Source organism: Typopeltis vanoorti, chromosome 17 (assembly GCF_054136105.1).
Source record: "Typopeltis vanoorti isolate ZY-2024b chromosome 17, IOZ_Tvanoo_1.0, whole genome shotgun sequence".
In the NCBI taxonomy this organism is placed as follows: domain Eukaryota; kingdom Metazoa; phylum Arthropoda; class Arachnida; order Uropygi; family Thelyphonidae; genus Typopeltis; species Typopeltis vanoorti.
Window position 1 is genome coordinate 91,836,733 of NC_143565.1, and position 14,287 is coordinate 91,851,019.

The window sequence follows — 14,287 nt, forward strand, 5'->3', positions numbered from 1 at the left end:
CATTTATAAACATTCCATTTAGGCTTTTATTTTTGTAGATAGAAGACGTCTTAAGCTTGCGCGACAATAATTGAGCTTTGCATTGTGTATCGAAGGCTGATGCTTGCTCGTCTAGTCAAAGCTACTTTGGCTTGCTCGGTTGTGGGAGCTTCAAGGTCCTCGCTGCGACACTGTGATTTCATGCGCGCCCATAGCCATTTCCGGCCCCTTCATGTCAGCTTAACACTCGGGAGGTCGAGGTCGTAATTTTGTAGCGTAGGACGAGGTATATCTGAGAGATGCATTCATTACTAGTATGTGCTAAAATGCAAAAAAAAAAAAAATAATAATAATAATAAAGAAATAAAGAACAAACACTGCAAATATATAATATTTGATGGTACAAATTAAGTGAATATTAAATCCAACATTATTTCATAGCCGAATATAGAAACTACAAGAGTTTCGTGTTGAAAATATATAGAAACTAAAAGTTTCGACGGAAACAAGCATAAGTAATACAACTTTGGGCAACTCGTTGCAAAGGTGGAACAAGCTACAGATGACTTTCCTTAGTATTTTCTATAAATGTAAAGCACATCTCCTAGAGGATATGTATGATAAAAATAAGCCTTTGGCTCTCTATTTCAGTAATACATGATGGTCATACATTTATTATTATTATTATGATTTAACACCTCCAGGGAGCAAAGACTCATCGAGGGAGAGTGTGCCAACAGCATCGAACGATTGGTCCCCTTCCAACTTGTTAAAATGGTTTAACGATGTTAAACCATTTCAACATCGTTAAAGATGTTTTAACATCTTTAACGAATAAAATGGATATCGTTATCATTATTTTATTCGTAATTAACAAATAATATACATAAAATTCTTTCGATCACTCAACGAATGCGTAAACTTAGTTTTGGATATTTTAACTAGAACTAATGGTATTGCTATTTTATTTTATTATATTTTTTTTTTTTTTTGTAATAGAGATACCAGAAATAAAAAGAAAATTAGTTACAGATGATTTTAAAAGGAACAGCGAAAGATAATGCTAATACAGAACATTTATGAAAATGTGAAAATGGATAAAATATCGTAATTGGCCGCCTCACTTGAATGGCGCTGTTAAACGTATTTCGGCATTAAGATTCATTTACTGTATAGTCATTTCGAAAATGGCAGACAAGTAGATGAAATTTTAGTTAAATTTCATGTGTTGGGATAAACTAAAAATTTATTATACTAATCTGTCTTTTCTTTAGCTATTATATGAAATATATATTAAATATAATTAGCGCCACCGTAGCGCAATTGGAAGAACGACGGGACGTTGCGCCCTTCAATTGGAAAAGACAGATTAGTATAATAAATTTTTAGTTTATAAAATTTCTCGAGTCTCCTCATGACGGGAGGAATCTTTATATGGATTTTTTCAGTCGAAGGTGAGTTAGCCGATCTCATACGGAAGTAGCAGGGTTTTTTCCTCCCGGAAACTCGGGTTTTTCATCCCGCATACAAACAAATCGGCCCTTCAGAACACACACACGTGGTGGTGGTGGTGAGCAGTAGATGGCGCTGATGTAGATGATTTGTATTAGAGGTTCGGTGTAGTGGTGGAGACGGAGAGTTGTACAATAGGTGTCCTCCAGCGATGAGTCTTCGGATCCCTTGGAAGTGTCACGAACAATAACAATAATAATAATAAGTTAAACTGTCTTCTGGTGAATGCGTATGTTTTTCACATTTTAAAACATTTCAGATAACATTTTGTTACTCCATACTATATATGTAATGCTATTTAATTCAAAAAACAATTTCCAATTACTCAGAAACTTTCACAGGGCTTACGTTTCATCCGATCTTCAAATGAAATTAATTATTCTACACTTTCAAATAATCGTTTTTTAATCACTAAAATTATTGATTTCGGGATTAAAAGTAAGTTACGATATCGGCCACCAGCTGCTCTCGCAACAGCTGAAAGTGCCCATTTTGCAGCCTGCAGCAAACAAAGACTGTTCCATTTTGTAATCGAAAAAAGGTAACACAAATTGGTTGAAAAAAAGTATTTTTAATGACAGAGTATAAATTCAAATTTAGATTTTCAATTCCGTACATTATTATTGCATTTATTATTATTCTTTATGATTATTATTAAATACTATTTTGATAAAAGTATTTATAGAGGTTAAGGTATGTAATTTTGTCTGAGTTTATTTTAGGAAACAAACTTTGTTTTGATAATTTCGGGATTCAAATATACAGCAAAAAATGACAACGAGAGCATGTGACAGAAATGTTGCATAAATATCCTTGCGTTTAATCTGTTTGCATTATTATATCTTAAGATATGTTGCATATCTTTGCATTCCACAGAAGGAAAAAAAAATAGATTAAAATAAACGAATAGCATGAAATGTATAGTATAATAATCAGCTATAATGTTTCTTTAATTATTATTATTATTACTAATTTTATTTTATTTTATTTTTCATATTAGAAAAACCACTCTTAGCGTCTCATTGGTGATAGTTAAAAATCTCTTTTGAGATAAGAATGATTTAGGATTACAGATTTTTTAGTACATAGAATTTAAAGCAGAACTGTTTGCAATTACAGTTAATTGTATAATTACAATGAGTATTATTTGTACAACTTGTGGAAATGTAAGTGTAATGTATCGATATTTTCAAAATACAAAATCTCTATTGAGTTTGTTAATGGCATGAGATGAAAATCATTTATATTCCTCAACCATATGTGTATTCTATGGAGATTCCCGATATACTACATGCTAGATAAACAGATTTCTTGCTACTCCACTAATTCATCACACAACCATGGAAGACACTCAAAGAAAATATTTTGAAATCAGCCCGAGAGAGTTCAAAGCTTAGCAGGTTAATATAACTTTGCTGACACCATTCATGTCTCAAGGATACATTTCCTGAGATAAATTTTGGTACGACGTAGTTTTCTACAAGTACACGACATCTTGGTTTACACTACCGAAAGCAACTTTCTCACAACATAGTGTCTTCTGATACATATTCCATGTATGCAATAATACTGTGCAACACCAGCCAAAGTTGCTGTGCTCTCTGACAGCCTGCTCAGCAGTTCTTGTCATAACTTTTTTTCCATGTTATGCTAGCTTGAGTTGGCAGAGCAGTGATTCCTGTTTTGATTAAATCAGTATATTCAAATCCAGGTGGGAGGCAAGTCAAATATGATCCATTGCATATTGAAAGGGAACGCGATTAGATTTTTGTGCCGAAGCTTGGTCGATGAATAGTGCAGCTTTAAGGATATCCTTTCTCCAGTAGTAATCAGTATCCTTTCAAGAAGCATTCATCCAGAGGTACGTCAATAATCATTCTTAATACATAAAGTCCCGGAGGCAGTAAAACATAATTCTGAATTGAGAAGGGAGAGTTTCTTCAGGCTAGATATAGGCAACGAGGCAATCCCAAGACCTCCATGGTTTACAGTGGCATGGAAGAATGCTAATGGTACATCATGACATAACCCAGAATGGACTATAGCGATCGCTACATCCATCCAGGACAGTACTGGGAGTGAGATTTTATCTAGGACTAATCTATAGTAGCGTGTCTGTTGACGTTTAAGTGGTGCTTATTCTTAGTTATTCGCAGAGAAGCAAGAAACCATCTTAGAGTAGATGGCTAAGAAAGAGTCTCCAAACTTAGTGAACCGAGAATTCAATTTTGATAAATTCGTTTCATTGTAGAGAGAGAGAGAGATCCATGCTTCAATATTTCCATGACAGACAGAATGCAAGGGAAAAACTTAAAGCTCTTAATCTACAGTTTCTTGTCGTTACCAGAAGAGACAAGAGAAAGCGTACTTCGACATTATCGCATTGATAATTAGGCCTTCAACCTCTCTCTAGTAGAGGCTATGAATATAAAATTATATTCATACAAGTGAGTAGTCAATTGTTCAGAAGAGAGCGAAGAAACTCATTAATAGCACAATTGAAGAAATAGGAAACAGCTGTCCTTGGAGTATACCTCTTAGTAGTGGGATGGGTATCGATCCGAAGTCCACAGTAAGGGAATTTGCGAAACAAATCACCGAAACATAGGCGAGGAAAGTTACTGGACATCTTACAATAGTCAGCAGTCGAAGTCAAGGGATTTCTAGAAGTCAAAGCACGTCACAGAGAGAGCGAGACCAAATTTGGCACATCGGGATTCAGAGTGGAAAGGAGATATTTCCAGCACATCTCTCCTTCTCTCTCTCTCGAGCTACAGAGATGAATACTGCTGCCTAAAATCAAGCTGGATGTATATGACTGAAGATGTTTATCTAAGATCTTATGAAGAAGCCATAAGAGAACGGGAGCAACTGCAAATGGACAGAAATTGGAGGGTCAACATGCATTTTCTTTCTTCAGAACGAACATTTCACTTTATTGACAAAGATACAATAGGAAATATTTAGGAAACAATTAAATCAAGATCTTGTAAGATAGAAAGAGGAACCTACGGAAATTAATAGTAGTAAGGTCATTCTCACAACTGGTGAAGTGCCTGGAACAGAAGACTCGATTTCCTTAAAAGAAGATGGACGGTACACTTCTGCTTCTGGCATAGATTTTTAGGATGAAAGGAAATAAGTGTTTTGGGTTTAAGACTTAAAACAGCGTTTATTTTGAATAATAATAATAAATAGAAATTCTCAACCTATAGTGATGTCTCCGAAGTAAACATTCAGACTATATAATCTTCTCTTTGGCTGTTGATGTTAGCGGTGTTGTGTAGTTGAGGTTTGGATAAAGGAGACGGTGAGCTGAAGTGGAATAGTAAACCTCTCACGATGACTCCAAGGACTCCTTGAAGATGTCACGTAATAATAATTTACAACAGCACATTAATGGCATGAAAGGAAAGACCCGAACAAAACACAATTTCAAACACGGATAATTTTTTTTTTAATAAAAACAAAACTCCATAGAACTTTATTTCACCTCCAACTAAAATAAATGACTGAAAATAGTTATATATACAGAAAGATAAAAAAAAAAAAAAAATTGTAATCAGTTGAAATCGCATCCTACTCCATGGTTTCCGAGTCTATTGAAGGGTGAAGGTAACACACGTGGCCTGAAATAAAAGATTAGTGTTTTTTTTTTTTTTTTTTTTTTTTGTTTGTTCTTTTTTCATATTTGTGGGGGTGGGGAAGATGCACTTCATAAAATAGGTTTATTGGATTTAATTAAAATAAAAAAAGCACTTTTTTTTTGTTAATCTTATGAAAAAAAAAAGTTTATTGTTCAAATTTCAATAAATTCCATGTGCTAATCGAGGCGTTCTGTTTTGGCATGATTTTTACACGTGAAATGATAAACACAATAGAAAATTAAGTGAAGAATATAGAGATCCAGAATTAAGACAAAATCATCAGTAACAAGCACAAAAATGATCTGAGAACAACCTGGAAATATGCGTTTCGTATCAGTATTCTTGCATTTTAAATTATTTATTCATTTATCCCAGCCGTTGAACCAAAAGACGTTTTTCACATATGTACTGTAGATATACAATTTTGTTTTGTCTAATTTTCAGCAAAAAGGGTTGATGAAAATTGTATACTTTAGTAAAAATATCAATCAATTCCATCTAACAAGATTTACACAATTTCAAAACGGTTTGCCATTTTTTTTTTTTTTCTCGTCAAACGATTAATACAAAAAGTAAGATGGCGGTTATGTATTTGGAATCCCAATAAAACTGTGCGAGGATTCCAAATACAGAATTTCAATAAAATTCCTTCAACTTAATGCCGTAACATGCGCATAGGCGCTTGTTATTGCTTCACTTAAATTGATGCTTAACTCATTTTGCGAAACGTGCTTAAAAACAGACGCAAGTTTCGCATTGCCTCAGAAGGTGTTTGTTACACATAATGAGTATACAATTTAATATTTTTGCTTAGTAGTTCTTCTAAGGCATGATACAAACGCTACCGAATAGCGTTAATTTCCTTATTTAAACGAGTAAACAAATCAACATATCCTCCAGGAAAGTGATTCCGCCTATACTAATAATGGTTATTATTATAAGAAGTATACGATATGGAACTCTTCGTTGTCAACGCCATCAGAATTGGCACAAAAAGGTAAAGGTAGAATTTGTCAGTAAGTTTCAGAGTTCCAAGAATTAACTATATTATTTGTGGTGTATAGAATTTACAATCAAAATGTCATCCTCGATCATTGACTCCTACCATATAGGACACACCCGCATTGTTAGTCATTTCCGTAACTCACATTTTCTTTAGGAGACTTGAAAACCAGTCGTGATTTTATTAGTTTCGTAATCAGTCGGGGGAAAAAAAAAAAGCGTCTGGAAAGCACGAGAGACCAATGAAAGTTAGCTTACATAAAAACAAATATGTAAAAATAGCACCTCTTTCCTAGAACCAACGTCAAGATCCGGAAAAGCATACATTATAGCTTTCTCCTCCTACAAGTGCATCCTACCTAACCTATATTCTTACCAAAGGAGAAGAAAAAGAAAAATGGCTTCTTCATTTTCTTTCATTTTTAAAACATTTCAAAAATAAGAATTTCATAATGTGCAAGGCTGTAATATATTATACAGCCCATAGCTCTGCGTAAACTACAATAGTACGAAATCGTCTGCTATTTTAGGACTTTAAAATTTAGTTATATATTACCTAAAATATTAAGAAAATATAGCTAATATTATTAGTTATACTTTCTGTTAGCACTACTATTTTTCTCTCTCTTTGCGTCAAACCTATTTCTAGAATATGTAACTCTGCAATAATTTAATTGCGATACTAATGATATCGTCTGCTGTCGCAAAAAAAAAATACAATAAATTAAATATAATAAATTAAACTTTCCCTATCTCATTTGGTTTTCATCAAGTCATCAGAAACAGTAGCAGTAAAAGTCTTCTGATCCTGATGTCTGTTCCACCCCCCACTCCATATTTTTCACCCCTATTTCCAGAGTAGCAAAGACTGTCGGCTATGTTCTAAATTTATAACGAAATGCAAACAGTGGCGTTAACTTCCTCAACTAGAAACACCACAATGAGAGAAGGGGAAGACAACAGAACTTACGATACCTAGTAAAAAGCTAGCTGGGAGACCTAGAAAACGTAATTAAGCAATATATGCAAATAAGTTATTTTGATAAACATAAATATCTCATATGTTCATTTCCAGTTTGTCTTGGAATAAATAGAATTACTTGCAGCGCCAAATTATTATATATTTTTCATATATAATAAAAATTCATTTAATATATTATATTATGTTCATTTAATATAATTAAAAATTACTGGAACCACACCAGTCTAAATATATGTCTGAATAATATATTATTATTATGTTTGTAATAATATACGCACCGAAAAAAGATTTGTAAATTTTAATTATTTATTAGTTTTGGACTAAGTTTATAAGATGTAATAATTAAATAAATAATAAGACTTGTGCTGTTCCATTTAATGTTTGTACCGAAATGAAATATTCTTCCTGTCTTTTGGTAACTGAAATGCACGGTCTATAATGACCGCTCAGTTTTCTGCTACATGTTTTTTTAAATCATTACTTAGAAGCTTTACAAAAAAATTAAGTAATTGTCATAGCTGGTGTTCAAGAATGCTTCAATAAGCAAAATTAAAATGCAATAATTACGTAAAAAAAGGAAGCGGCAGTGGGGAATGGGGGAAACAAGACATTTCTGCTTAACTAGTGATGCGAAGACTGTTATTACACAAGTCATACGAAAGCTATTTTTAAGTTCGTACTGTTTACTGCACACACCTGTACACTTAATGTTTATATATAACTTGGACAAATGCACCGCAATATCGCAAGTGATACTTGGATATTTGCCAAAACGGACAGTATTTGTTGCACGCATTCAAATCGCGTGCTCTACTAGCAATTACTTGATTAAATGTGAACAAAAATCGTTAGTTTACCTGAATATCTAAAGCGCTGCTTTCTCTTTCGTTTCAGATTGCATTTTAGCATTTCCAAGAGTCATTCGTCCTAAAAGAAATAAAAGACCATCTGCGCAGTTTCATGAATACGGTATAGCAAACCTCGGAAGCATTTTTTCATTTAAGAAGTTAGCAAAAGAAGTGAAACTGCATTTCAAAGGACTATTTCTCTCTTTCTTTTTTTCCCCCGGTTTATAATTATACGTAAGTAGGCTGCTTTTATAAAGAAACATCTTGCTTTCTCGAGTATCATAAAAAGATAACTATCCACTTTAAACCACCGATTCTTTTTGGGTTATCGCCTTCTAAATTCCTTAAATCCGGATCAGCAGAACTTTTATAACCCCCCCAAAAAAAATAATAAAAGAAAGTAAAAAAAATAAAATAAAACAAAATATATAATATATATTTATTAATATATATATATATATATTTTATTTTTTGTAAATATAGATTATATAATAAACGCAGAATAAACAAAACAAACCAAGAAATACTATTACTAATTTCAAAATAATATTGTTTTCCATGTTTTACAATGAATTTAAATTGCCAAAAATAATTAAACTAAATAATTGATTTCAGATTATAGGAACACATCGTGACTTTAACATAACGCAATAACCTTAATGATGTTATTGCGTAATAAGATGTAATTTTCAAAGTTTTTTTTTTTTAAATAATGCATTATTAATTTAATCATAGCAAACAAAAGTTTGTGCTGACAGCATTTTACAGGATTGCACCACCTTTGGCAAAAATTATTTTGGTAATTCTAGTACATGAGAGATATGATTCCGATGAAGGGCATTATTTATTAGAGCCCTTTCAATCAAATTAAAAAAAAAATAGGAGGAGTCGGTTAAAAACACAATTATTTATTCATTTTACATTTAAAATAAAGCTTAAAAATATTTTTCCCCTGTAAATAAAACCCAACAATTGAGCTAATTAATGTCATTAAAATAGTAATATATCGAAGTTTAAATTTTTATTTATTTTTATTTTTATTTTTAAACCGCGAGGGTGGTGAATGAGTTAAATGCTTTGTCTGAGGATGGTGTCAGTGCTTTATTGGCATATCAGTTTAAGGTGACGTACGATAGGTATCGTGTGAATACTGGTTAGCATGAGCCTTTAGACTCCATGGAGATACCCGGTTAATAATAATAATAATTGAAGACCCCGAGACAATGACAAATTCTTCATCGCTTAACTTAGACTTATTTCTTTTGCTCGTGCATCATTCTTGATCTAAAAATCGAGGTTTAGAATCTGATTTCACTAGGTTCGGGTCACTTCTTGGACCTTCACGAAGGTGAACTGGCTAGTCTCATACCAAAGTGCAAGAGTTTCTTTCACGAGCAATTAGACATAAAAATGTGTAAAAGAGAAATATCTTATTATTATGGAAGTAGACCCCTGATAAGATTTCATTATCTTCATGGAGCCTCCGTAGCTCAGTCAGTATAGACGAAGCCCTTTGGTCGGAAAGACCTGGGTTCGATTCCCGTCAGTGATGTGAGGAACCTTTAGGAACCTACCGTCTCATACGGCGGTAGGGAGTTTTTCTCCAGGAAACTCTTGTTTTTCGGCCCCCAGAACAGGCAAACCAGCCCCGTGAACACACATGGATTACAGTCATGAATACGTCCCAGCCATAGGCCGGTCCCGAACTTTTGTTACACATAAAAACAATAGATATTCAACTTGAAATAACCAATTTACTTTTCCCTTTGTAACACTTTCTTGCTATTAATAATGAATAGAGCATGTCAATCAGTACAGTGATTGTAACCTCTATACAAGCCATTTTATAAATATCCAATGGAAAATAAATGCAAGGGAAAGACCCGGTCCATACACGGCACTGATACTATAGTTCTTGCAAACCTGTCGTATGTGGGATTAATATATATTCAATCTTAGATGGTGGTAAACACCACCTAAGATTGAATATCCTAATAAGTTTTGTCTAAATAAAAAGGACGAATGAAAAATCTCCCATTAATTTCAGACATAACTCGTGTTGGCGATAGACAATTGTATTTTAGAGGACACACCCTAACAAACGTTCTCTTTACCAAAGATCGCCCACCATTAATGTATTGTTGAGATAGGGACGATAAGCCCATTTGATCTAGAATCCTAATTTAGTTTCAAACATAAAATAAAAGTTGTCCTCATGCGGTCTAAATAAACGAAGCTTTATTATCGTAGTACACACATAAACGATTTTTAGAGCAGTAAGTAGGACAACTTAGAACTAAAAAGAAACAAATTGTTTTTCATAATGAATCAAACCGTGTTATTTGAATCCTTGAAGTTAGTCTACTATGGCGCGACGCCTTTAATGAGTGAACAATAGATGTTTTATGATTTTGCCTTAAAAAAACATTCAATGGAAGTAATGGTAGGGTGGTACTAAATTCTTGTAACCTGCTGTTCTTTCCTTCTTAATTTCTTTTTGAATTTAGCCAAAATGCTTATCATTTATTGCTATTTTCACAATTTTAAAAACACTGCATTACTAACTTTGATTTAGTTTTTTTTTTTTTTTAATTAATTCTAAGACGTGAATCCAAGTTTCTTTATTCCTGCTATGACCTGGGAATACTTGTCTACCTTCGGTATAATAGTTGAGTTCAAGTGCTACCACAGAAAGGAAGTTTTTCCATGTTTGTGACGTATTTATTGCAAGCTCTCACTCTTTTCTTTCTTCTTCTGAGGCAAAAACGTCGCATTAATAAGAAACAGTTCAGGGAATTCCATTCACAAATGAAATCGGGATTTAACTTCAAATCATCAATGGCTGCACCTTCCTTTCTACAAAAAAAGCAAATACTGTGCAAAAACATGACGTAGTTTGTGCTCCTGAAAAATTCCATTGGCAGAAAAAACTAATGCAAGAATAGTTTTCTACCGTAAAATTAAGAAATAAATATTTGGCAGTTCTAAACAGCATAGTTTAGTCTCACCTTGTACATGTCAACCACCGGGGCAAAAGTGGGGAACACGCTGTCTTTTGTGACGCTGAATCAGCCTAAAATGGGATCATAATTGGCTAACATGGAATATAGTTTATTATGTTTAACTAGATTTTTTAAATAATTTTATACTTTCTTTTCAATAAATTCTATTGCCGATTTTTTTTTAAATCATTGTTTTTAATCCTCAAATGATCTTTGTTGAACTATAAAGACCCAAGAAAATTTCTTCGAGTTTTTACTCCACTTGCGACTTCAACATTCATAAATGAAGTTAAACAGCATATTTAGTTATCATTTATAGATCAAATAGAACTCCACAATTTACGCAATGTTCTTAGAAATGATTCAACATTATTTCCCAGCTAAGAGATGTAAAAGATAACTATCATAGTTCTACACAACAATTAAGGAATTAATAGTTTCTTCCAAATTAATCTGCTATTTGGCAAGATTCCAACACTGTCGATCATTTGTTGCTAATCTTTCCTCCTATTTTGTTTCATACCATTTGAGATTGAATTTGTGACTGAATAGCTGAAATGTTCTATTTATCGTAAATTAATCGCAAAGAATCCAGTTTTCTAAGTTCCTGTCAATTTTTTCGTGTTCTGTATTTTCATCGCGATTTAAGTACCAATTTTGTTACAGCAGTTATTTAAATAGTCCTTAACTTGTAGTGAATTTATTTAGGAGTACAATACCAACATGAAGTAAATAAGTTTAATATCTCCGATTTTTATGTTTAATGTTACTTTCTTTTCATAATGTGATCTTTATATAACTTGCATCTTCAGTATAGGCTATGTATTGCCAATTTACACCATATAATTTGTACCGTTTCGGATAGTTTTCTCTCGCCAATTTATATCATTTTTTCTAGAGTTACAAAATGTAAATACAGATACACGTGATATTACTATGATTTCTTGACTATTTTTCGTCAAGTAAAAAAAAAAAAAATCTCGTCTTTATAAGTCATTTAGGTGGAACGCAGCTTGTTTTTCTTGACCGTTTTTCAATCGAGACCCTACAAAACACTTAGTAGGAAAATTGAATCATCTGGAATTTCATTTTTTTGAATTATGCGCTGTTAAAATTTTTATACCTTCGTATTTAAGCATTTTTGGTGGAATGTCACCCCTTTAAGCATTTCCACATTTCAGGTTTTTGACAATTTTTTTTAATTTTTTCTATACTAAAATGTATAGGTGACTGCATTCATCCCCCCCCCCCTCTCACCCGGATATTATCTACGATTTTACATTGAATACTTTTCGCTGAATAATTTTTCAAAGTAATTACTACAAATAAGATTACTAATTATTTTAACTTTAAGAATAACCTTTGGTTCTTAGCACAGAAACAGTTATAGAAATAGGGTTTTATCCTTTCTAGAAATTCGATTTTTTTTTTTCTTTGAACAGTGCATCTCAGAAAAATCCATCATAGAACTCACGTTATTCCAGACAGAACGTGTTAGGATAAGAATCACGAGATGGCGACAGCTTCTGTCATATTCTCGTCTCCTTGCGCCTATAATCTAGGGCCATGAGTTCTGATTTCGCTACAGGGTTAAAGTTGGTCATTAGCTACCCACCGATTTCCAAATAGGACTAAAAGCGCGCGCTGCCTACTTCCTTTGGGTACTACTAGGCGATTGATTCTTTTTTTTTCCAGGACTCTCTTGTGTACCACGAAATTCTGACCTATATACATGCTTCCCGTGCTCAGATTATCCAACTGTGTCTCTAAGGTTTGGTTCTTATTTACAAACTTTCATTTTTTTTCTGTAATAATATTGGTCTCTTTGAGACTCACGTTTGAAAGCTGCCGTTTTTTGATTCTTTTTAAAACTTTCCCATAGTTTTTAATGCGAGTCATTTTTATCCTGCTCAAACCTAAATGGACACTTCTCATTTAAAATCCCCCCCATACACTTTTGTACCCATTTAAAGACCCTTGCTGTGAATAATATTTCCACTGATAGTTTTTTATTTTTTTTTTTATATTCTCTCCACGTGAATTGTACGTTTCTGTAAGAGTAATACGCTAATGACTAGTCTATGTGGCAACACGTGAACTAGTCATTAGTGATACTATGTTCAGCAGAAATCCTGCAAGTACTTGCCATTATGATCATTAACTCTACTATTACTACAGAATTTCTCAAATTATTTCTATGCTTGCGATCAATTTTCTACTCTACTGTTTAAGTCTAACTAGAACTACCTTTTCCTTCCTTTTATTTTCTGGGCACTAATAACTTGCGAAATTTCTTTACCTTTTCCCTAGTATAATCTTTGGTTTATCATAAGCATAGATAAGTATCATTGTGCAATTCTATTTGATAATTTGCATCCATATTACTATATGAAATCCCCCCCCCCCCTCAGTCCATGTTTCATGTTGAATACCACAGCCAATCTCTTCTTTCCTTGAAGTCTAGTCAGTTAATGTACAGATCATTACAAGCAACAATTGTACCGAATATTTATCTTTTTTTTGAGAATTTCTTTTTTTAATTCAAGTATTCCAGTTTTTTTTAGAAATATTTTCCGTTAGTCTATCTGTTGACATACCAGCACCAAGATAAAACTTTCCTTTGATGACTGACTGCAGATTTATAATAATAATAATAAAATAAAAACGAACAAATCCTCTAATAAATTTTATTCCCAAAGTAGGTACACTCCTTTAGCCCTAACTTTTGAAGGATTGGCCGACAACCAGTCTCCACCTTTAGCTGTCACTGAAAGCTAAGTTCAAGGCTATCGAATGCTTTCCTTTCAGACAGTAACGTATTATTTCAAATAATTCTATGGTAAACTGAATTTGGGGAGGGGGTTTAAAAGCATGAGTTACCTGGAGAGGAAAAACCTTCCTGTCTGTCCCTTTAGTTAGGGACTAAAATTGAATCTACAATGGTCCTTCTTTTAGGAGGTCTAGCGCTATGGAGCACCACAGGCATCTTTTGCAATAATAATTGGAATTTTATTAACTTTTCTACTGCAATTTTGAAATAAACCAAAACAGTGTTTGGTCGTTAAACTTTTATTCACTAGCGAATAATCGATTTTTTAACACTAATTATGAGTGATTTCTAAAAAGCAGTTTAAATAATTTGAAATGAAAATGTAAGTGTTATAGGATCATAATGACAACACATTTTATTATTACTGGGCACGTGATTTCTCCTTTCTACTATAGTTTCCAGTCTGGTGGAAATTAAGTGGAGTGACTCCTACTGAAAACAGGCTTCCTACCTTAAGAGAAAAAACATGAAAAAAATCTGAATAA